The sequence below is a fragment of the Chiloscyllium plagiosum genome, chromosome 14 (assembly GCF_004010195.1).
Source record: "Chiloscyllium plagiosum isolate BGI_BamShark_2017 chromosome 14, ASM401019v2, whole genome shotgun sequence".
In the NCBI taxonomy this organism is placed as follows: domain Eukaryota; kingdom Metazoa; phylum Chordata; class Chondrichthyes; order Orectolobiformes; family Hemiscylliidae; genus Chiloscyllium; species Chiloscyllium plagiosum.
Window position 1 is genome coordinate 10579339 of NC_057723.1, and position 24650 is coordinate 10603988.

Genomic DNA, 24650 nt, shown 5'->3' on the forward strand with positions numbered 1-24650 from the left:
AAATCATGAGGGACATGGATAGGATAAATAGGCAAAGTCTTTTCCCTGGGGTCAGGGAGTCCAGAACTAGAGGGCATGGGTTTAGGGTGAGAGGGCAAAGATATAAAAGAGACCTAAGGGGCAACCTTTTCATGCACAGGGTGGTACGTGTATGGAATGAGCTGCCAGAGGATGTGGTGGAAACTGGTACAATTGCTACATTTAAGAGGCATTTAGATCGGTATATGAATAGGAAGGGTTTGGGGGGATATGGGCCCGGTGCTGGCAGGTGGGACTAGATTGGGTTGGGATATCTGATCGGCATGGATGGGTTGGACCGAAGGGTCTGTTTCCATGCTGTACATCTCTATGACTCTATGACTCTATGACTCTATATGCTCTTGTGTTTGTAAAGACTCAGTGCCAATTCATTGGGCTGAATGTTTTTTTTTGTGCTATAACAATTGAAATGTTTCCCTGTAATGCTATAAGGAGGGAAGGGGTCCTGGCGTGAATTTGGTTTTGATAGATGTCAACAGAGAGTGAATGTGGGGAGAGTATTTAGCTTGGGATTTACATAGGGATGTGGGGAGAAATTCAGGACAATGCGATTTTTATTTTGGACTTGATAGAGGTGAACCTGTGCAACGGCAAGATTAGTCTTAAAATACTTTTGTACAATAAGATATAGGCAGGATGCGCTGAATATTTTTCTGTTTTGTAAGCTCTACCTATGACGATATTCCTTCCTCCAGTTTGTACAGTGATGTGTGTTTGTAACTTTGCTACTTTTCTGTAATTATGAACATTAGACACCATCCCTTTCCTTTTCAGCTATGAGCAGTGAATTGCACCCAGGCCTGAACCTCCATTAGTGACAGTGGTAGAAGGCATTGGACATCAGATGTGAAACACAGAACAGGAGAGTAATAGCCCATCTTACTTCAACGAAGAACGGTGATACTAATCAAACAGAGACACAAAGCCTTTCAGTAATCATTACAGGGATCACTGCAGAAACAGCATGCAATTACAGGCAGAACGATGGGTTGTCAAGGTGATTACAAAAGAAAGCTGCTGTTACTGATGATATGCAGTTCATGCCCTGACAAGACAAGAGCTATCCTGCATGCCAACCATGAACACATTTGTAAAGCATCTGTTTATTGTTGAATGCAGAGAAAGGTCACTTTCTTGCCTCACTGCGAATATTAGAATTAACAAGGATTGGGATTGGCAAGCGACAGCTAAATTTCAGATTCTTCAGCTTCCTGAGAATTGATGTATGCACCACTGAGAGTGGCAGGAGTCCGGAACCCGCTGGCAGGGGTGGTGGTGGAGACAGATATGAGAGGGGTGTTTAAGGGATTTTTAGATAAGCATGTGAATATGCAAGGAATGGAGGGATATGGATCAAGGGCAGCCAGAGGAGATTAGTTTAATTTGGTGTCATGTTTGGCACAGCATTGTGGGCTGAAGGGCCTGTTCCTGAGCTATACTGTTCGCTGTTCTATGAATTGGAATATCAATATGAATTGGAAATAAAAACCAGCATCAGCCAAGTTGAAGGAGAGTTGATTTCTTAACCTTTATAAAAATCAATTCTTAGAATGCTGGAATCAATGGGAAGGCCAGCGTTTATGGACCCATTGACTGAGAGGGTTGCAATGCACCACTGAGTTTGGTCTGCTGGAGCTCTCTGTTAGGGGATAATTCCAACATTTGATGCAGTGACAGTGAAGAAGCACCAACGTACAATGGAGAGACAAAGCGAGACAGTTACTTTGCTGCAAGGTAGGACTGGGGTCACTCCTCACCTCACAGGCAAAACCAGCTCAGTAACTTCAATTCACTGTCATATGCAAAACATATGTGTGCGTGTGTGTAGAAACTGTTGTTTGTACCTGAGAGCTAAACCCCCCCTTGTCTGGAGCCTAGCCCCTTGCAGTGTCACCCATGATGGTAAGGTTAAGGGGAGGATCCAGACAAAACGTAATTCATGAAGACCTGAACAGTGCAGGGTAGATCACTGAGGTTAAATTAGAGCATCATAATGGTTACAAAAGTGAATGAAGACTGCAACAGAGAAGGGGCGCTAGTTGTCCTGGTCTCAGTTTATTGAAGGAGTGCTGCATCGTCAGAGGGTCAGTACTGAGGGAGTGCTGCACTGTCAGAGGGTCAGTACTGAGGGAGTGCTGCATCATCAGAGGGTCAGTACTGAGGGAGTGCTGCATCGTCAGTGGGTCAGTACTGAGAGAGTGCTGCACTGTCGGAGGGTCAGTACTGAGGGAGTGCTGCACTGTCAGAGGGTCAGTACTGAGGGAGTGCCGCACTGTCAGAGGGTCAGTACTGAAGGGCTGTAGCACTGAGGGAGTGCTGCACCGTCTGTACTGAAGGAGTTGTGGTCTGACAGAGAGTCAGTAACTGAGAGTGTGCTGTTTTGTTGGATGGAATCCTTTTCAGTTCCACTGAATAAAGAAGGAAGTTGCATTTCTTAATGTCTTTCATGCCTTCAGGTTATTTCAATTCTTTTTGGAGCGAGTGAGCTACTTTTATGGTGACAGAATTAATTTAGGAAATTCAGCAGCAAAGACCCATAAGTAGCCTTCTAATAATAGTCAATAGGTTTTTAAAAAGTTATTCCAGGACTTCAGAGTAAACTCCCTCACTGTTCTTAGTAAGTATGGCCCTGGGATTCTCCTCAGCTGTTGGTGAGGGCAGGCTGGCCCCTACATGTTTGTAGACTAAATGTTAAGCCCTGAGAATCGTTCCTAAATCTCCCCACCCTTTAAAACCTTCCTTAAAACCTATTCTTTCTTTTCCTTCTATCTAATAGTGTTTTGCTTTGTCTCTTTAAACTCCTGTGGGACATCTTTGATGATTAAAGTGCTACATAAATGGCAGCAGTTTATCTTGGAATTGAAGGAAGGCCTCTTTGCTTTATATCATGAAAGGAATATGAGAATCTAGCTCTTTTAACTCTGTGCTGTACTCTCGGGTCTGGTTTCCCCAAGTGAGGCTATTGTCCGATAATCGTTGGCAATAATTGTTACATCTCTCCTTTCATTCTTCAGGGCAGCAGGGTGTTTTCATGTTTTGCTCCTGGACAGATCGTCCCTTTATTGAATCACAGAGGTTTTGAAGCATGATGCATGATTACATTCCCACCTTGTATCACACGAGTGCTTGGGAAAAATTAGGGAAGGCTTGACGAATTTTGTTCTGCTCTGTATCCCAGAAGTCAATGCTTAATGCGTGCACACAATTTTCTCGATGAATTCCCCTGACAAAGCTTGTCTTCTCTCTTCGAAGAGTTTGATTTCATTAACTCTGTGCAGCACAAACCCTTTCTGGCCTGAAATAGAGTGGTTTGGAAAAATAAAAACATCTCAATAGATGCCTTGCATGTGTTGCTAAGTTGTAAAGTAATTACTTTGTGTACAGAAAAAAAATTGTCAACGGATGGTAGCATTTAATTTTCTCTGCTCTTCATGTGTCAAATTATTTGCACTTGTACTAATGCTATATTGCAACAAGAAAGTATGTTTATACAGTGCCCATAATATAGTGAAATGACCCAAGGTGTTTCACAGAAGTGGGTATCAAACGACATTTGATGCTCAGTTACTTAAGGAGATAGTGGGCCAAGGCTACTGGGGAGCAACGGCCTTATGGTGTTGTTGCTGGATTATTAATCCCCGAGATCCAGATAATAACATTCTGGGGACCCAGGTTCAAATCCCACCACAGCAAATGGTGGCATTTGAATCCAATAAAAATCTGGAATTAAGCATCTCATGAAGATCATGAATCCATGCTGATGTTGGGGGGAGGGGAGGTGGACCCCTATCTTGCTCACTAATGTCCTTTAGGACTCCAGAGCCACAGCAATGTGGTTGTTTCTACTGCTTTCTGGGAATTAGGGATGAGTAATAAATATCTGACCAGCGATACCACCATCCTGTGAATGAATTTAAAACTAAAAGTCACTAACGGCTTGATCCAGAGCTAGGTTGCAAGATAACAGCAAAAGCAGAAAGATGATGGAGAGGGTCATGTAATGAGAGTGAACCTGTTTATGAAATAATAAAAGTCACCATTGTCTTACTAGACCATAGGAATGCTCACTCATGGGGTGGCACAGTGGCTCAGTGGTTAGCACTGCTGCCTCATAGCGCCAGGGATCCGGGTTTGATTCCCGCCTCAGGCTACTGTCTGTGTGGAGTTTGCACATTCTCTCCGTGTCTGCATGGGTTTCCTCCGGGTGCTCTGGTTTCCTCCCACAGTCCAAAGATGTGCAGGTTAGGTATTCAGGGATGTGTGGGTTAGGTGCACTAGGCAGGGGTAAATATGTGAGAGTGGGTCTGGGTGGGTTACTCTTCAGAGGTTCAGTGTGGATCTGTTGGGCCGAAAGGCCTGTTTCCACACTGTAGGGATTCTATGATTCTCATTAAAGAGAGGTGGCGAGTGTAATCTGAGGGGTTGGTGAGCTCAGTTGGTTGGTTTGCAATGCAAAGTGACGTCATCAACGTAGGTTCAATTCCCACATGGGCTGAGGGCATCATGTGGGCATTGCTGGCTGTGAAATACTGAGGAGGCTATGTAAGAGCTAGCAACAAGATGACTACAGTGAGTCTGACATTCCACAAGTTGCATTGTTAAGAGTGAGGTTGGTGGGGGAGGTGTAGCTTTCATTCATGTGGCTAAACAGCAAGAGGAATAAGCCCTTCATCAGTTTCCTGAAACGTCAATTTTCCTGCTCCTCGGATGCTGCCTGACCTGCTGTGCTTTTCCAGCACCACCCTCTCAACTCTGATCTCCAGAATCTGCAGTCCTCATTTTCTCCTAGCCAGAGGCATCAGTCTGAACACTCAAGCAAAACCTTTCCTTTTGCACAGAGTTTCACTGTCAGAGCTAAAGGAGTGGTGTACTGTCAGAGGTGCAATACAGAAGGAGATCTGCACTGTTGGAGAGCAGTACAGACATATTGCTCTGTCAGGGTTTACTCAATAGGTCAGTATGTTGAGTGATGCCCACAAAACTCTACTGAGCACTGAATATCCCTTTCCTCTACTGGCAGTGATCAAGGGACACAGTTTTATTTTATTCATTCACAGGGTGTGGGTATTGCTGGCCAGACTAGCATTTATTGCTCATCGCCATATTGCCATGATCTGGAGTCACATATAGGCCAGACTAGACAAGGACAGCTGATTTCGTTCACTAAGTGAATCAAATTGGATTTTCCTGACAATCGGCAACTGTTCCATGGTCACCATTAGACTTTTAGTTCCAGATTTTTATTGAATTCAAAACTTACCATCCGCCATTTTGAACCCAGGTCCCCTGAACATTACTTGGATCTCTGGAGTAATACTCAAGCAATAATGCCACTAGGCCCTCATCTTCCCATGTGTACCAGTTGGAAGAATGCTCTGCTTTATATTGACGAGTCACCCTGCTGTCACCATCCTGTAATGCTTGGATCTCTTGGAAAGATTCATTGCCTACAATCTCTCTAGCTGGCTCCTGAGTCTGGGCTCCTGATACCATGTGGGAAATATTGCCTGCCTCTGTTTGATAACAGTATTGACATAGATGAGGATACAGCCAGGACAGTTTTGCTCGTTTGCTGAACTATATTTTTGATAAAGCAAAAGGAAAGGAATGTGGTGTTGTGAAAGTAAAGTCTCATATCGATTCTCATAGCTTTGGCCTTATCCAACAGGAAGAATACCCAGATGATGTCTTTGGAAGAAGATTAGCTCTCTCCCAAGAACAGAAAGCAATTTTATCACACTAATTAATGGTTACATTACATTATATTTAAGTTTCAAGATTGCCTCTTGTGAGATATCAGGCTCAACCTAAGAGTAAATACACATTACTAATTTAGCTACTGCTGTCAACGGTACAAATAATCACTAAAACACACCTTGGAGACTGAGAGAACTGGGATTTCACCACTGCCTCTCCAATAGTGTAACACTCCCTCAAGTCTAGTCTTTCTGACAGTGAAGCACTCACTCAGTACTGCCCTGCAACAGTGTACTACTCATTTAGCACTGACAGTGCAACATGCCCTCAGTACGCTCTCCAACAGTGCAGATCTTCTTCTGTATTGCGCCTCTGACAGTACACCACTCCTTCAGCTCTGACAGTGCAGATCTCCCTTTCTATGCTACTGAATCTGTCAGCATGGCCGTTATGTCTTCAGGTCTCTGGAGGGAAACTGAACACACTTACAGTGTTAAACCCACTTGTCAACAACAGTATATTGGAACAGTCCCATCTGTCTGGCTCCAGACAATCTGCTGTCAATGCATCACACTGTGCTGGCACATGGACCACAGTGGAGACTATCTGACAGGTTTCAAACCTATTGCTGTACCTTTCTCCTTTCATTAAGGACCCAAAACTGTAAACTTCATCTTGCATTCCAGGAAGTGACACTTCAGACACAGCGCAGTAAACAGAATGAATTTTCTAATCTCTTCTCAGTCCAGAAATTATGAGACCTCAATTGGATAGAATTTAAGTGCAACCGACAGCAACATCAGGCGCATTGTTTGATAGATTGCTGAGCTTGGACAGTCTGGATTAAAGAGGGATCTTGCTTTGAGTCATGATATAGAGTTAAGAGATCAACTGCGAGTCAGTGTATTTTGAAGAGGTAATAATCAATGAGTTCAATTATCAGTGTTCATTGTATAATGTTGTGGTCATTGTCATGTCAATGATAATGGTCTAATCATCAATCACTTTTCAGGGATGATTAACACTGTGGGTTATTTTGTGTAAAGCAGTATAACATATTATGAATGACAAATCAAACATTACGATAACCAACTCATTTCTGTGCGGGTGCATCTTGCAAACCCAGAGCAGACAATTAGCATCAGCATCAATATACAACAGCTCTTGGAGTCTTTAAAGGTGAATTCTCTTACAGGTAATATACATAAATAATAATCCTGTCCTTTCTAACAGAAAGTTTAATTATTTATAAGTGAGCTTATGTGTCGCTATAACACATAGTAAATATGCAGATTTGTCCAGATCTTGTGATATTGACTTTGGAGGTGTTTCTTAAGTTTTTTTTCTTTCATGGGGTGTGGTTGCTATTCCAGACCTTGCTTGTCCTAATACATCACGGATAAATTGTGTTCCAATTTATTCACTAACTGATACCATTCCTCAAACTGAATTGAATAAGTTCAAATCTCCTTGACATTTACAATTTTGCTCCTTAAGAACTTTCAGCTCATTTTTAATGGTCATAGTTGGACCCTGGATTCTTTGAATTCAATCAATGTCTTAACTCGCTGTTGGTCCAGTATTTCTTCTCCTTCGTGACTGGCTCTAATAATTGTGCAGCCTCTCCAATGTTCTTTTTCCCTTTTTGTTTTCTTTGAAGCCAGGACCTTGACTACTTGCTGTTTCAAATGTTGTTAAACTTTCTCTCTATCATTCTTGAGAATATATTGCTGTTATTTATTTCTGAAAGAACTATTTCATGAGTGATTGCAACTCTTCATTATATACACTGTGCATCTCTACCTGTCTTTTTCTCCAGCATTCCTGTGATTTTGAGCTGATATTTTTACAGCAGTTCCTGCTGAACTTGTTGCTCAGGATGCTTTCCTATCTCTCCCAGCTCTACATTCATCTCTCTGAGCCGAGCTAAAAACTTTGACATCTCGGAGGTGGTTTTTCACGTCCAGATATATCCAGCAAAGGATGAGTTCCTTTCTCCATTCACATTTGGTTCTGCATGTGTTTCCTAATTAGTTTGTTGCACCTTCAGTTGTGTATCTGGAGTTTAAGTGATTCCATGGGTGTGACTAGTGTAAACGATAGTAAACGCGCAACTGCTAATCCAGCCAAGTCTACAACGTGCAGTGTCTGTCATGTCCAGGCCAACCCAGAGCAACTGAGCCTGCATAGAGAAATGGTGAGCCCCTTGTCTGTGAAAACTTTTATATTTAAATGTTTCAAATTTAATCTGTCTGTGAATGTGTCTTCTATCATACTCTATATCTTTTGAGGACTTTTTAGCGTTTCAGTTGTTAACCCTGATGAGTTTAGTTCAGACCTTTATTCCCAATTGCCCAAGCATCTGTAATGGCTTGTTTTTCTGAGTCAGACACACTGAATCTAGGAACTATAGTTCTGAAATGTTTAAACATTTGGATTTATGTTAGGAGCTCTCATGTGTCCAATTTCAACTAGGGATTTTTGATTTCCTGTGTCAGTGAGTAGATTTTTTTTCGCATTTTCAAAGGTAGTCCATTAACACTGCTCCCCTTCCTTTGCTCTAAATCTTTGGGTTGAGAAGTTAATATTACTGAAAAGCTTGATCACCAACTTAGCAATTCTGTTTGTTAGCTCTCTATCTGAAAAAATAAACATTCTGACCCCTTGTCTTGAATCTGTGGATTTGGTAGCTTCTGTCTGAGTGACATGCATATACTCAGTGAATATGGACATTTAATCTTTCTGAATTTGTCTTCTAGTCTACTCCATATCATTTGAAGATCTTTTAGCTTTTCAGTTGTTAACCCTGGTGTGTTAAGTTTGTGCAGATCTTTATCCCACTTGCCAAGCAAATCTTTATTGGCTTGTTTTTCTGTGTCAAACACACTGGAAACCATAACTCGGAACTATTTAAACATTTTGATTTATGTTAGGTGCTCTCCCGCATCCCAATTTCAATTAGGGATTTTTGTTTCATGAAGGAAATTCTGACAAATGACTTTGACTTCTCTTGCTTGTTATTGATTGAGCGCACACACACACACACCAATCACTTGTCTTTCTCAAGCTGACCTTTAATAGGGATTTGCCTGCCTACCAGCAACTGCTTTCAACATTGTGTGATATTGCAATGAATAAAAATATTGCGGGTTGTCTCATGTACTTGAGCATGATTTACGACTGTCACCCACACGTTATACCTGCAGTTGAACTTGTTTGCTAACTGTTCAAGCACAATAGCATAATAGCATTCTGCTGTCCACCATTTCATGTTAATGATAAAACTCTAATGATCAGTCCCTCATCTGGGATTGAATAACTCAGTGGATTTCTTTATGTAAAGTAATAAAGCACATTACAAGTTACGAAGCAGACATGACAGCAATTTAGATTTAGATTTAGATTTAGATTTAGATTCCTTACAGTGTGAAAGCAGGCCCTTCGGCCCAACCAGTCCACACTAACCCTCCGAAGAGTAACCCACCCCGAACCATTTCCCTCCTAACACTTGTGGGCAATTTAGCATGGCCAATTCACCTGACCTGCACATCTTTGGACTGTGGGAGGAAACCGGAGCACCCAGAGGAAACCCATGCAGACACAGGGATAATGTATAAATTCTACATAGACAGTCACCCGAGGCTGGAATTAAACCTGGGACCCTGGTGCTGTGAGGCAGCAGTGCTAACCACTGAGCCACTGTGCCATTTCGTTGTGTTTAGCATTCAAACCCATTGCGGACTGTCTGCCAGGATAAGTTGCAATATTTTTTATACACAGAAAATCGAGTTCTTAACATTATCGGTTACGATAATCAGCTCAGAACTTAACAGCTCTCAATTATCTTAAAGTAAAGTACACATACAGCAATCATGCCCACCCGAACAATCTTGGATGCCTTGGGTAGGATTGCTGTGGCTAATCCTTCTCAATGGTATTAGTTGAGGCTACTGATACCATTTTGAGAATGATGCCCACATGACACCTTGAGTGGAAGGCAGGCCCACTTGAACATTATAGGTTTATAACATAGCATTGATTCGATAATTACATTACATCTAAGATATATGATTGTCTCTTGTGAGACAGTCACGCTCAACTTAAGAAGATATTCGCATTATTACTTTTGCACACACTGTACATTATGTTAATGATACACACACTCACTAACACAACAACTGACGAATACTTGAAAAACTCATTACCTGCTCCCAGAGCTTGTCCTTTATGTCCTGATGGGTGGAGCCTTTCTTGTGATGTCACCTCATTCTTTCAGGTGTTACAGTCGACTTGGGAAAGTGCGCTGATTCTCAAGCCCCACCACTTCCAGTGTCACCACAAATGTTTATGATTGATTCAAAGCATGCATAACCCCTGATCTTCATGTCTGTTGGAAACATATTAGCAGAAACATTGACCAGGTTCCTGCACATAACAAGATCTACCATCTGTTATACATATGTACATTCTAATTATGAGTGAAAATCTATGAATTATCAATATGTGGCTCTACCAGTTAAAAATTCAGCCCTCTGTTTAACCTTTTTTCTCTCTCTGTCTCTCTCTCTCTCTCTCACTCACACACACACATACACACACACACGCACGCACACAAAAATGTAAGTTGGTTTTATGGGAGGGGGAAATGTATACTTGAAAACAAAGCTCAATAATCCCAGTACACTGTGATCATTGAGATTTTGGCTTGTCGGAACCTTCTGTTTATCTCTTTTCTCCGGTTTCTTTCACTATTATATGTAGGAGGCACACGAGATGATAGATACGCCATCAGCAAAGTCTCCTAGTTACTGGTTAAAGGCAATAGCTGAGATCAACTGTTGGGAGGAAATAACTGGTTTTTTTCAGGCACCAGGTATTTTTACTGCAGAGAGAGGCACATCACTGCTTGTCCAGCAGTCTGTAGACTTCTTTCTGTATCATTCACAATCACAAACTATTCAGTTACTCAAGAACCAATCACAGAGTTGTCATCAGGCTGATGGCCTTTGACATCCATGACTGGTCATAATTGCACAAACCAATCAGCTGTTGTTGGCCAAATCGTACTCTACACTCAGACTCTGGTTTGGGCCATCTACAAGCAACTTTCTCCACTCCCAATAAAGCAGCAGTGCAAACACCACATGTAATGAGTTTGATTTTTTTTTCTCTAAAACCAGCTATTCATTTCACAGTCCTTGGTTTTAAAACAGTTCATTTTTGATTTTAATCCATAAACAAAACAGTGGAAAATGAGATGATAGTCTTTGTGGGCGGCACGGTGGCACAGTGGGCGGCACGGTGGCATAGTGGGCGGCACGGTGGCACAGTGGTTAGCACTGCTGCCTCACAGCGCCAGAGACCCGGGTTCAATTCCCGCCTCAGGCGACTGACTGTGNAATCTAATCTAATCTAATCTAATCTAATCTAATCTAATCTAATCTTCACATGCCTCCATCCTTAAAAATGAAAAAAGCCACATTTCATCACAAGGCATGTAACATATGACCAACAAAACACAAAAGGTACACTCATTTGTTCTTCCTCCTTGCCCCTTATGCAATCTACCAGCATTATTTAAATTTTTAACTCATACCATCATTTTTACACTCAGGACAATGTATCTGCAATTATATCATTATGGAAATGTGAATAACATTAACATTAAATGGTTGAAATAACAGATTCCACCTGAATAGCCTTGCATCTTAAAATTTAATTTTTTTCAATGAATGCCAATGGATTATGGTCAAAGTTATTAATTTTTTTAATAGTTCACTGGTTAGACCAACATTTATTGCCCATTGCTCACTTCTCTTGAGAAGGTAGTGATGAGATGCCTCCTTTCACTGGTACTGTGTTGAAATAGACTTCAAAGTATCGAAAACCCAATAATAATTGCAAAATCTCCATTTCCATGTTAGAGCACTCCCCTTTAGTACTATAGTGATTGGAACCAGGTGGATCTCACTGATCATGAGATCCTTGATAGGGATTGTTAACCTGGGATAATCAGAGAGCCCAAGGTGATAGACATACACGGGAGATTCAGAATCTCCTGACTCCCGGGACCGACTCCAAGCTGACTGACCACAGCCAGTGTATTGTGCACATGTAAATAAAGGGTGACTTGGTGACGGGATACCAGCCTCTGTGCAGTTATTTCAGGTACTAGTTTGGTTTCTTCGAAAAGTACCTCACCGACTTCTCTATTCCCAACTTATGACCCTGTAACAAGACTGAATCTACCACCATCTCACTGACATCGGTTGTAATTTTGAAAAGTCTGGAAGAATCAGGGACAGCCAATACTGGTTCATTTATTAAACTGCCTTTCACATCACACAGGCTGCCAGGCATTCTGTTGACTAAATAACTTTTACTTTTTTCCTTAAGAAATTCTTCAAATTACAGCTAGTCTACTGAATTTACACAGAAATGTTCAATAAAACCCATACATTTGTAAAAAGCTCATGATTTCTCATTTAGCTTTAGAAACAGGGAACTCTATTAGAAATTTTATGTTTGCTGTTCTAGACAACGCCTGTCCTTGCTGTACAATATTTCTTAGATAAGTTACTCTTGCTTTTGCAAATTCACTTTTGGCTAAGTTTATTACTACACCAGTCAATTGTAATTGCTTATAGAGGTCTTCTATTTGTCTCATATGCACTTCCTATGGTTTATTATATTTTACAATATTATGTAAATAAATTACACAATTAGGGACTTCAGTTGAGTCATAAATATTTGATAAGTAGCTAGGGAATTCTATAACTCAAATTGAATGACTTGACATTGGTATAAACCATTTAATGTGACAATATCAGATATCTCCTTTGCCCTTGATGTTAATTGCACTTGTTGACATATTTATGTCTGGAGTTGCATCTTGAGCCTTGATTAACAAGGACATGCCAAATGTGTCTTTTGAATTGTGCTTAATTTTTAAAAGAATTTCAGTTCCCCTAACATCTAACATTGGGTTCATGCTAGACTGAAGACATCAACTCTCTTTCTTTCTGTACAGATGCTTCCAGATGTGTTGAGTTCCCTTGAGAAGGTAGTGATGAGCTGCTTCCTTCCCTTCATGTTTCTCCGGTACTGTGTTGAACATAGACTTCAAAATGTTGTAGACCCAGTAATAATCTGCTTGCGGTATTGCTTTGATCTCTGGTAGCAGAGTTTGTTTAACCATTGTGCTGGTTGCTACACACAATGGAATTTACCCAGAATCTATGCCTGCAATTTTTCTGACTCTTTAGCTTCACTTAAATTTTCCGTGATTATAGATGAAGCTGTGACTTTCATTCCAGCCAAATCAGTCCTCAGCCAACGACCATTAGACCAGACAACAAGTCACACTCCAATTGGACTTTGTACAATGGAACCAGAAAATACCCCGCACCTATCCCAATTGCCAACACTTTGACTTTGATTGAACTCCCTGGTTGGAAAACGAAGCAAAACAAATTTGAATAGCTCCTGTATCCCTCTGTATAGTTATAGACTCGGCTGCTTCACAAAGCGTTTTTATATCTGCCACCTACCCTAAGAACTTCTTGTACTTACCTTCCATCTCTTAGTGATAGTTGCAGTGATTATTTGATTGGTGGCATTTTGCTTTTGAATTCCCATTTCAGATGAATTCTGATGAGCTCCAGTACATCCGTTCGGTCTCACTCACACCTTCCAGCATCCTGAGTGAACATGTTCTGTCTTGTTACAATTCAGATTCCAATTTTCACCTCTATACTCAGCACTTGCTGATCTGAGGAGAAGCTCCCGGGAATTCCCAATTATCCATTCCTTAGCTTGTCTATGTGCCTTTGTTTTACTCCCACTTTCTATCCCTGTTGAATTTGCGAGGATAAAGAAAACAAATTACTTAGTTTTAATGAATCAGATCATAATTGTCAGGCATGATTAGAACTTGTCTAGCAGTTGCAACAGTTTCTTTAAATGGAATACCTACAGTGTGGAAACAGGCCATTCGGCCCAACAATAACAACCCTCATAAAAGCATCTCCTCCAGACCCATCTGTACATTTCCCATGGCTAACCATATCTAACCTACACATCCCTGAACACTGTGGGTAATTTAACATGGCCAATCCACCTAACCTGCACACCTTTGGACTGTGGGAGGAAACCGGAGCACCCGGAGGAAACCCACACAGACAGGGGGAGAATGTCCAAACTCCACACAGACAGTCACCCGAGGCTGGAAGTGAAGCTGGGTCCCTGGTGCTATGAGGCAGTAGTGCTAACCACTGAGCCACATGCAGCCCTATGTTTTGTCCACAACATGCGTTCTTCTCATGGAAGGTATTGAGTTTTTATGTTATTCTAAGTAAATGATTTCTCTAAGGACTTGTGACCAGTGGAGTGCCACAAGGATCGGTGCTGCGTCCTCTACTTTTTGTCATTTACATAAATGATTTGGATGCGAGCATAAGAGGTACAGTTAGTAAGTTTGCAGATGACACCAAAATTGGAGGTGTAGTGGACAGCAAAGAGGGTTACCCCAGATTACAACAGGATCTGGATCAGATGGGCCAATGGGCTGAGAAGTGGCATATGGAGTTTAATTCAGATAAATGCGAGGTGCTGCATTCTGGGAAAGCCAATCTTAGCAGGACTTATACACTTAATGGTAAGGTCCTAGGAAGTGTTGCTGAACAAAGAGACCTTGGAGTGCAGGTTCATAGCTCCTTGAAAGTGGAGGCGCAGGTAGATAGGATAGTGAAGAAGGCGTTTGGTATGCTTTCCTTTATTGGTCAGAGTATTGAGTATAGGGGTTGGGAGGTCATGTTGTGGCCAGTTTTTAGGCCACTGTTGGAATATTGCAGGCAATTCTGATCTCTTTCCTATCGGAAAGATGTTGTGAAACTTGCAAGGGCTCAGAAAAGGATGTTGCCAGGGTTGGAGGATCTGAGCTACAGAGAGAGGCTGAACAGGCTGGGGCTGTTTTCCCTGGAGTGTCAGAAGCTGAGGTGACCTTTTAGAGGTTTACAAAATTATGAGAATCATGGATAGGATAAATAGACAAAGTCTTTTCCCTGGGGTCGGGGAGTCCAGAACTAGAGGGCAAGGCTGGGGCTGTTTTCCCTGGAGCATCGGAAGCTGAGGGGTGACTTTATAGAGGTTTATAAAATAATGAGAGGCATGGATAAGGTAAATAGGCAAAATCTTTTCCCTGGGGTTTGGAGAGTCCAGAACTAGAGGGCATAGGTTTAGAGTGAGAGGGCAAAGATATAAAGGAGAACTAAGGGGCAACTTTTTCACGCAGAGGGCGGTGCGTGTATGGAATGAGCTGCCAGAGGAAGTGGTGGAGGCTGGTACAATTGCTACATTTAAAAGGCATCTGGATAGGTATATGAATAGGAAGGGTTTGGAGGGATATGGGCCGGGTGCTGGCAGGTGGGACTAGATTGGTTTGGGATACCTGGTCAGTATGGACGGGTTGGACCGAAGGGTCTGTTTCCATGCTGTACATCTCTATGACTCTATGATTTCATACTTGATTCCAACTTCCAATTCTTCTTTACATTCACCAACATTACTTTGGTAAACTCTTACAAATTTGGAATGGTTTTGCTCAGACAGTTTTAGTAAATCATGAAACCTTTGCCTAAATGCCTCTGCCACTAACACATCTAGAGCTAGTATCATCTTGTTTTAGTGTCATGCTCTCTGGAAAGGTCCTTTTACAGTGAAGCCTGTTATGTGAATGTTAATGTATGGGCGATGTTCAAGTCCCTTTAGACCCAGTGCACTTGTCTTGATATTTTCTCCAACGACATGAAAAGTGCCTCCACATCATTTTCCTCAAATTTTGGCAGGGTCCACACAAACATTTCCTCTCTGGAATTTATGGTTATGAATCAAATTTCTCTGATCAGTGTACACATCAGCGCTTGCTGTCTTTTATTAAAATAATGTCACTTTAAACTTCAACTCCCTATCCATCCCTTCTATATGTCTCTCCAATTCTGATTCTACTCAGCTCATTTCCATTATTTTTAAGGAGAAAATTGCTGCTGATGTTGAAATCTGTACTGAAAATAAAAAAAATGCTGGGAATCACAATGGGTCAGGCAGCATCCGTGGAGAGAGAGTAAGGTAACATTTTGAGTCTCGATGAGTCTTCATCAGATGTTTCTTTATCTGGAATGTCTGATTGCACCTACAGTCATATGGTCATACAACACGGAAACAGAGCCTTTGGTCCAACCCATCCATGCCGACCAGATATCCTAAACTAATCTAGTCCCATCTGCCAGCACTTGGCCCATACCCCCCTAAACCCTTCCTATTCATATACCCATCCAGCTGATTTTTAAATGTTGTAATTTTACCAGCCTCTACCACTTCTTCTGGCAGCTTATTCCATACACGCACCACACTCTGCGTGAAAAAGCTGCCTGTTAAGTCCCTTTTAAATTCCCCCCCCTCACCTTAAGTCTATGCCCTCTAGTTCTGGACTCCCCCACCCCAGGAAAAAGATCTTGTCTATTTATCCTATCCATACCCCTCATGATTTTATGAACTAGTCATGCCCACAATAATCCCAAACTAAACTAGTCCCACTTGCATACTCCGGGCCTATATCTCTCCAACATTTCTTATTCATGTACTTATCTAAATGTCTTTTACATGCTGTCGCTGTAACTGCATTGACCACTTCCTCTGAAAATTCATTGCACACACAAACTACTCTCTGTGAAAAAAAAATTGCCCCTCATGTCTTTTTAAAATCTTTCTCCTCCCACCTTATAAAAATGCCCCTGGGTCTTGAAATCCTCCACTCTAAGGAAAAAAAAACCTTCAATTCACCTTATCTATACCCCTCATTATTTTATAAATCTATATAAGGTCACCTCTCAACCCCCTACACTCCAGTGAAAACAGCTCCAGTCTATCCAGCCTCTCCTGGTAACTCAAACCCTCCATTCCCAGCAATTGTTTTAATATGTTCACGAAATCTAAATGCAGTGCTCACACAACAATTATATCTGTTAGCTTCAACAGGTAAAACCACTCCCAACATACTTGCCAATTGCAGTAACCTGGTTTTTAGAAGTTCCCTCAGGACAGATGGGGAGAATTCCAGTACCATTTTCTTATTTGCAGCACTAAATCTGGCATTTTCTTATCTTCATCACTTACTATTACAACACTTAAACCCTTCCTGTCACTGTTTCAAATAAACCAGGATGAGCTCCCAAACTCTTGTTAGGATGCACTTGGGAAAGTGCACTGATTCTTGAACCCAAGATCACGACAAAACAATCGATTTAATCAAAGCGCACAAGTTGTCCAATTTACCTGTCCATTGGAATCATGCTAACAGAAAACACTGACAAGTTCCTAGAGTTAACAAGTACTATTTATTGCAAATAAGTAATTTCTTAAGACAAGTAAACAGCAATGAACCATCAATATCCAGGTCCTTTAATATGTGTATCAACAAGAACAGCAGTTTCAGTACGACGTCTGGAGATAGGGACTCCTCGCTACAGTCTGAAAAAGCAACTGTTTATCACTGCACACAGCAACATCTTCACCCTGTTGACTGTTCAGTACTCTCAGTGTTGCTCATTTTTCTCTAAAAAAGTCTGCAGAGACCAGTTACCCTGTCACTGAACACTGAAGACTCCATGTGCTAAGAAAGCAATGCTAGTTTGGTCTGGTGTTGGCAGTCTGCAGGATAAAGGACTGCACTCCTCTCACCAGCCCATCCACCAATACCTCCAGGTCCCTGTCCATAAAGTTGGGTGTGAGTTTCCCTTTCTTTTGGGTCATGTTGTCAGTAACAAAGGTTGAGACCCACAGTGCCAGGGGTTATCCTGGTTTGCAGCTAAACGTTACATATGGCATGGGTGGCACAGAGCCTCATAGTGCCAGGGACCTGGGTTTGGTCCTACCCTTGGATGACTGTCTGTGTGGTGTTTGCATATTTTCCCAGTGTCTGTGTGGCTTTGCTCTGGTTTCATCCCACAGTTCAAAAACATGCAGGTTAAATGGATTGACCATGATAAACTGCCCATAGTGCCCAGGTACGAGTAGGTTTGGCAGGTTAGCCATGGGCATTGTGGTGTTTGGGGGAGTGGTCTGGGTGTGGACTTGATGGGCTGAATGGTCTGCTTCCACACTGTAGGGGTTCCATGTTTCTATGTTTCCACTGCTCCCAGCCACCTACTGGATTCATTCCTCCCATTGACCAATCAGGTCATACCCTCTGCCTGACTTCACCACCCCATCTGCAGCTCCCCTTACACCAACCCCCAGTGTCTTCTCCACCTCCTGATGCTGCCTGGCTTGCTGTGTTCTTCCAGCCTCCTGGCTGTCTACCTTGGATTCCAGCATCTGCAGTGTCTTTCTGTCTCTAGGTAAAGGTGATGGGGCAGTTTTACTAATTAAGGATTTCATTAGTGCAGTAGTAAGAGATGACTTTAGCTTTAAAAACAGTAAGTAGAATCAGATTGGGTAGGGATAACAAATGGGAACAGTCTGAGGTTATTCATGGGTGGATCTTATAGGATTCCCAATAGTAGTTTTTCCGTAAGACAGAGTATACAGGAAGAAATAAATGGGGAATATCAGAAAGGTACTGAAATAATCACACATAAGTATAACCAACATGTAGATTGAGCGATCAGATTGTCAAAGGTAACCAACCAGGGAGCCAGCTATTCTAAGTCTGGTGATGTACAAGGAGACAGGAGCAATCATTATAAGGGAATCCTTAGGCAACACGGGTCAAGACAATAACATTTCATGATCAGTTTGAAAGGAGGAAATAGTCTAATGTTTTAAACCTTAAAATAGATAACTATGAAGGTATGAAAGCAGAGCTGGCTAAATTGAACTTGGAAACTTGTTAAGTTGTAAACCAGCAGAGGTGTATAGGCAAACTAGTTAGGAGACATTTAATAACTCTCAGAGAAGAATTACTCCAGTAAGAAAGAAAGGTTCTTTCAGAAGGATGCATTGTCTATGGCTAACTGAGATTTTGGAAGAAACATTGAAGAAATCCGCAATAATTCTTAGTAGTTTAGAAGATTGACAGGTTTTAAGAAGGTGTAGGAAAGTGTGGCCTGGAAAAGCACAGCAGGTCAGGCAATATTTAAGGCGCAGGAGAGTCGACGTTTTGAGCATAAGCTCTTCATCATTCCTGCTCCTCGGATGCTGCCTGACCGGCTGTGCTTTTCCAGCACCACACTTTTCGACTCTGACTCGCCAGCATCAGCAATCCTCACTTTCTCTCAGGTTTTAAGAAGGTGAAAATAGAGAAAGATAATTATATGAAAACTAATAATGACTTTCTACAAGTATTTAGATTGGAAAAGAATAACTACAGTTAATATTGGTTTTCAGGATAGAGTCTGGAGTGGAAAATAATGGAAAACAAGAAAATGGTAGAAGTCTATCAGGGCAAGTGGATAAAGTGGTTAAGAAAGCATATGGTATACTCACCTTTATTAGCCAAGGCGTGGAATTGAAGAGCAAGGGGTTTGTGCTGTAACTACATGTGACATTGGTTAGACCACAGTTAGAATATTGTGCACAGTTCTGGAATCCACATTATAGGACAGGATGGGAAAGCACCGAAGAGGGTGCAAAGGAGATTTATTAGGGTGTTGCCTCGCATAGAGAGCTTTAGTTATGAGTAGAGATTGGACCGACTGGGATTGTTTTCCTTAGAGCACAGGAATTGAGAGGAGACCATGATTGAGATGTATAAAATTATAAAGTGCATAGATAGAGCAGATATAAGAAATCTCTCCCATTGATGGCACGATCATTGACCAGGGGGCAAAGATCTGAAGTAAGGGACAGAAGGTTTAGAGGAGATGTCAGGAAAAATGTTTTCATCCAGAGGATGGTGGGAACATGGAACTCCCTGTCTGTCTGGGTGGTAGAGGCTGCAACTGTAATAACGGTGGAGAAAGATATGCACTTGCAAGGTCAAGATATACAAGGCTTTGTGTTGGAAAATGGGATTAGAATAGTTAGGTGATGGTTTTGATTGGCATGGATGCAATGGGCATTTGTGCTGTGGATCTCAATGATGTTAGAATTAGAGTCCATACAGTGTTGAAACAGGCCCTTCAGCCCAACAAGTCCACACTGACCCTCCAAATAATAACCCAACCAGACCCATTCCTTGAACCTATTACTCTACATTTTCCCCAGACTGATGCATCCAGCCTACCACCCTGAACACTATGGACAATTTAGCATGGCCAATTCCCCTAACCTGCACATCTTTTGACTGTGGGAGGAAACCAGAGCACCCAGAGGAAACCCACACAGACACAGGGAGAATGTGCAAACTTCACACAGTCATCTGAGGCTGGAATCGAACCTGGGTCCCTGGCGCTGGGAGGTAGCAGTGCTAGCCACTGAGCCACCATGCCACCCGAGTTTTTTTGGGCAAAGCCCCAGATCTGGATGAAATGTTGCGTCTGCCTTCACTGTAAAACACATAAAAAACTTTCCCAAATATTTAAAAATCCAGGGGTGAAAATGATTGTGTAACTTTAAGCAATCACAATGATCAGGGAAAAGATGCAGGAAACAGTATTAGAACTAATAGTTAATGAGTGTCCAGCACTGGATAGCCTGAACCCTTGGATCTTAAAAGACGTGGCCACAGAATTAGTAGATGCATTTGGTTATAATCTTCCAGAAGTAACCCGATGAATTGTAAAAAAGCATATGTACTTGAGGAAGGAGGGAGGCAGAAAACAGGAAAAGATAGAGAGCCCAACATCATTCACAGGGAAGCTGCCAGGATCTATTATTAAGCAGGTTTTAGCTGAATGCTTAGAAAATCAAAATCCATCAGGTCAGCACAGTAGAGTGAGAGGGAAATCGTGTTTAACTAACTTATTAAATCCTTCGAAGAAGTAGCACGTAAGTTGCATAAAAGGGAACCTACAGATGTACCATTCTTAGATTTCCAGATTTTTCTCAAGACGGTGTCACAGGAAAGGTTATCAGACAAGACAAGACCGTATGGCGAGTGTGTAACACATTAACATGGATGGTTATCTACTAGAAAGCAGAGAAAGTGGGATGTTAATTAGCAGCGAGTAATTGAGATACAGCATGGATAATTGGACATTTTTCAGGTTGGCTAATGAAGTGTCACAGGGGTTAGTGCTGGGGTCTCACAATTTATAAATTACATCAACAATTTGGATAAAGGGACAGAATGCTTGGCAATTAAATTTATAAATGGCACCGAGATGGTAGAAAAGGAAATTGTCAGGAGGAGATAAAGTATCCGATAAGTGATAAAGATTGGTTAGGTCAGTGAACTAATCTTTGGCAGATGGAGTACAAAGTGGGAAAATATGAAGGATTAATGAGGGCAGAGTAATGGATATGATCTACATGGACTTCAGTAAGGCATTTGACAAGGTTCCCCATGGGAGACTGGTTAGCAAGGTTAGATCTCATGGAATACAGGGAGAACTAGCCATTTGGATACAGAAGTGGCTCAAAGGTCGAAGACAGAGGGTGGTGGTGGAGGGTTGTTTTTCAGATTGGAGGCCTGTGACCAATGGAGTGCCACAAGGGTCGGTGCTGGGTCCAATACTTTTCATAATTTATATAAATGATTTGGATGTGAACATAAGAGGTATAGTTAGTAAGTTTGCAGATGACACCAAAATTGGAGGTGTAGTGGACAATGAGGAAGGTTATCTCAGATTACAACGGGCTCTTGATCAGATGAGCCAATGGGCTGAAGAGTGGTAGATGGAGTTTAATTTAAATAAATATGAGGTGCTGCATTTTGGGAAAGCAAATCTTAGCAGGACTTATACACTTAATGGTAAGGTCCTAGGAAGTGTTGCTGAACAAAGAGACCTTGGAGTGCAGGTTCATAGCTCCATGAAAGTATAGTTGCAGGTAGATAGGATAGTGAAGAAGGTCTTTGGTATGCTTTTTTTTATTGGTCAGAATGTTGAGTATAGGGGTTAGGAGGTCATGTTGCGGCTGTACAGGCCAGTGGTTAGGCCACTGTTGGAATATTGCATGCAATTCTGGTCTCCTTTCTATCGGAAGGATGTTGTGAAACTTGAAATGGTTCAGATAAGATTTACAAGGATGTTGCTAGTGTTGGAGGAATTGAGCTATAGGGAGAGGCTGAAGAGGCTGGGGCTGATTTCCCTGGAATATCGGAGGCTGAGGGGTGACCTAATAGAAGTTGATCAAATCATGAGGGGTATGGATAGAATAAATAGACAAAGTCTTTTCCCTGGGGTTGGGGAGTCCAGAACTAGAGGGCATAGGTTTAGGGGAGAGGTGAAAGATATAAAAGGGACCTAGGGGCAACATTTTCATGCAGAGGGTGGTGCGAGTATAGAATGAGCTGCCAGTGGAAGTGGTGGAGGCTGGTACAATTACAACATTTAAAAGGCATCTGGATGGGTATATGAATAGAGAGAGTTTAGAGGGATATGGGCCGAGTGCTGGTAGGTGAGACCAGATTGGGTTGGGATATCTGGTCAGCATGGACGGGTTGGACCAAAGGGTCTGCCTCCGTGCTGTGCATCTCTATGATTCTATGACTGGTCCACATGAGCATGAAGAGTATAAAGGTGTGATACTAATAAATGGAGAAAAATTGCAGAACTTAGTAGTGTAGAGGGCTCTAGGTGTCCTGACACGTGAATCACAAAATGTTAGTATGCAGATATGACAAGTGATTAGGAAGTCAAATGGAATGTTGACATTTATTGAAAAGGAAATGGAAAAAAATTGTAAGAATGTTTTGTTACCATTGTACATGACATGGGCAAGACCATATTTCCAGTAGTGGGTACAGGTTTGAGCTCCTCAGTTGAAAAGGATATAAATGTAATGTGATGCCAACGATGTGAGTTGCATTCCCACACCAACTGAAATTACTGTGAGGACTTTCCTTCTCAACTTCTTCCTCAGTTGAGATATGGTGAACCTCTGGTTATCTCTCTCTAATGAGAGCGTGGACCTTTGAGACCATAGTGCCTTTACCTTTAGATGCAGAGAAACGTTTGATACGTTCCCAGCAATAAACTATTAGGATCTGCAAAACATCCCAGTACTGATGAAAGATCAAGCCAAAATATTATTGGGAGGGGCAAACTCCAACTATCCGCTTATGGCCTTCAATCACACCTGCCTTCCAGCAAATCAAACACTTTCAGTTAACCACTATCCTTCCCTTCCCTCGCTCTGCACTTGCATAAAACCTCTATCATCTCAAACTGCTTCCAGTTCTTGCAAAACAAAGTCAAAGGGTTGTTCAGTATGCAAACAGACCATTTGGTCCAACTTGTCCATGCTCATATCCTAGCTATCCTAAATTAATCTAATCCCATTTGTCAGCATTTGGCCTATATCCCTCTAAACCCTTCCTAGTCAAATACCCACATTCACTCTGTTTTTTTTTCATTTCTCAAAGGCTTCCAGACATGGTGAGTACTTCCAGCACTTTCTGCTTTTATTTCCAATGGCCCCTATCTGATATAATTATTCTTCCTTTTGAGGCTTAGACAATTTTAAGTCAAAGGTGGCTATGATCCTATGCTCTTGTGAGAAGTGCTGAAAGCAGAACTCTGAGTACTGAGGAATATAGCCCACTGGGAAATGCATTGAAGTGGCTCAACATCATTAAATGTCCAAAATGTTTGATGATTGTCTGAGATTTCCTGAAGTAATTGGCTCCATAATAGCAGACCAGCATCCAGTTTCTGTAAATGTCCAGCTGCATTAATGCCCTTTCCATGGCATGTGCAATGCAGAAATAAATGTGAGGCGTTCATATAACAAATCTGAACTCTTCATAGCTTTGTGGTCATGCCAACTGAGTTCTGACATTTGCTGATGGCTTCAACAAGTAAAGCACAAACTGATTACATTCCACTTGTCGAATCAATGCATGAGGCACACTCTTCATTCAGTCTGCATTTTTTAAAGAATTTTATTGATTGTGCTAAAAATAAAATTCCAGCTGTACCTAAGTGTTTAAGTTGTGAAAAAAGTTAGGGATGTTGAATTTCATTCCATCAGGTAAAACTGAACTTGCTATTGCTCCATTGAAGCCCATTGCCCCAGTATCCTGACACCCACATTGGAGTGCATCCTTATAGACTCCTAACTCAATCCTCGAAGCCTAACTCCCTTGGACCTTATCTACCTTAATGGAGTGTGGCTAACTCAGACACTAACTCGCCCATTAGAAACTAATTGTCTCAGACTGTAGATCCTTTATTTGGAGGATAATCCACTTAAACCCTGACTGCCCTATTGGAGACTGTATCATTCAGACCCTGACTCTCCTATTGGAGACTGTATCATTCAGACCCTGACTCTCCTATTGGAGACTGAATCATTCAGACCCTGACTCTCCTATTGGAGACTGAATCATTCAGACCCTGACTCTCCTATTGGAGACTGAATCATTCAGACCCTGACTCTCCTATTGGAGACTGAATCATTCAGACCCTGACTCTCCTATTGGAGACTGAATCATTCAGACCCTGACTCTCCTATTGGAGACTGAATCATTCAGACCCTGACTCTCCTATTGGAGACTGAATCATTCAGACCCTGACTCTCCTATTGGAGACTGTATCATTCAGACCCTGACTCTCCTATTGGAGACTGAATCATTCAGACCCTGACTCTCCTATTGGAGACTGAATCATTCAGACCCTGACTCTCCTATTGGAGACTGAATCATTCAGACCCTGACTCTCCTATTGGAGACTGAATCATTCAGACCCTGACTCTCCTATTGGAGACTGAATCATTCAGACCCTGACTCTCCTATTGGAGACTGAATCATTCAGACCCTGACTCTCCTATTGGAGACTGAATCATTCAGACCCTGACTCTCCTATTGGAGACTG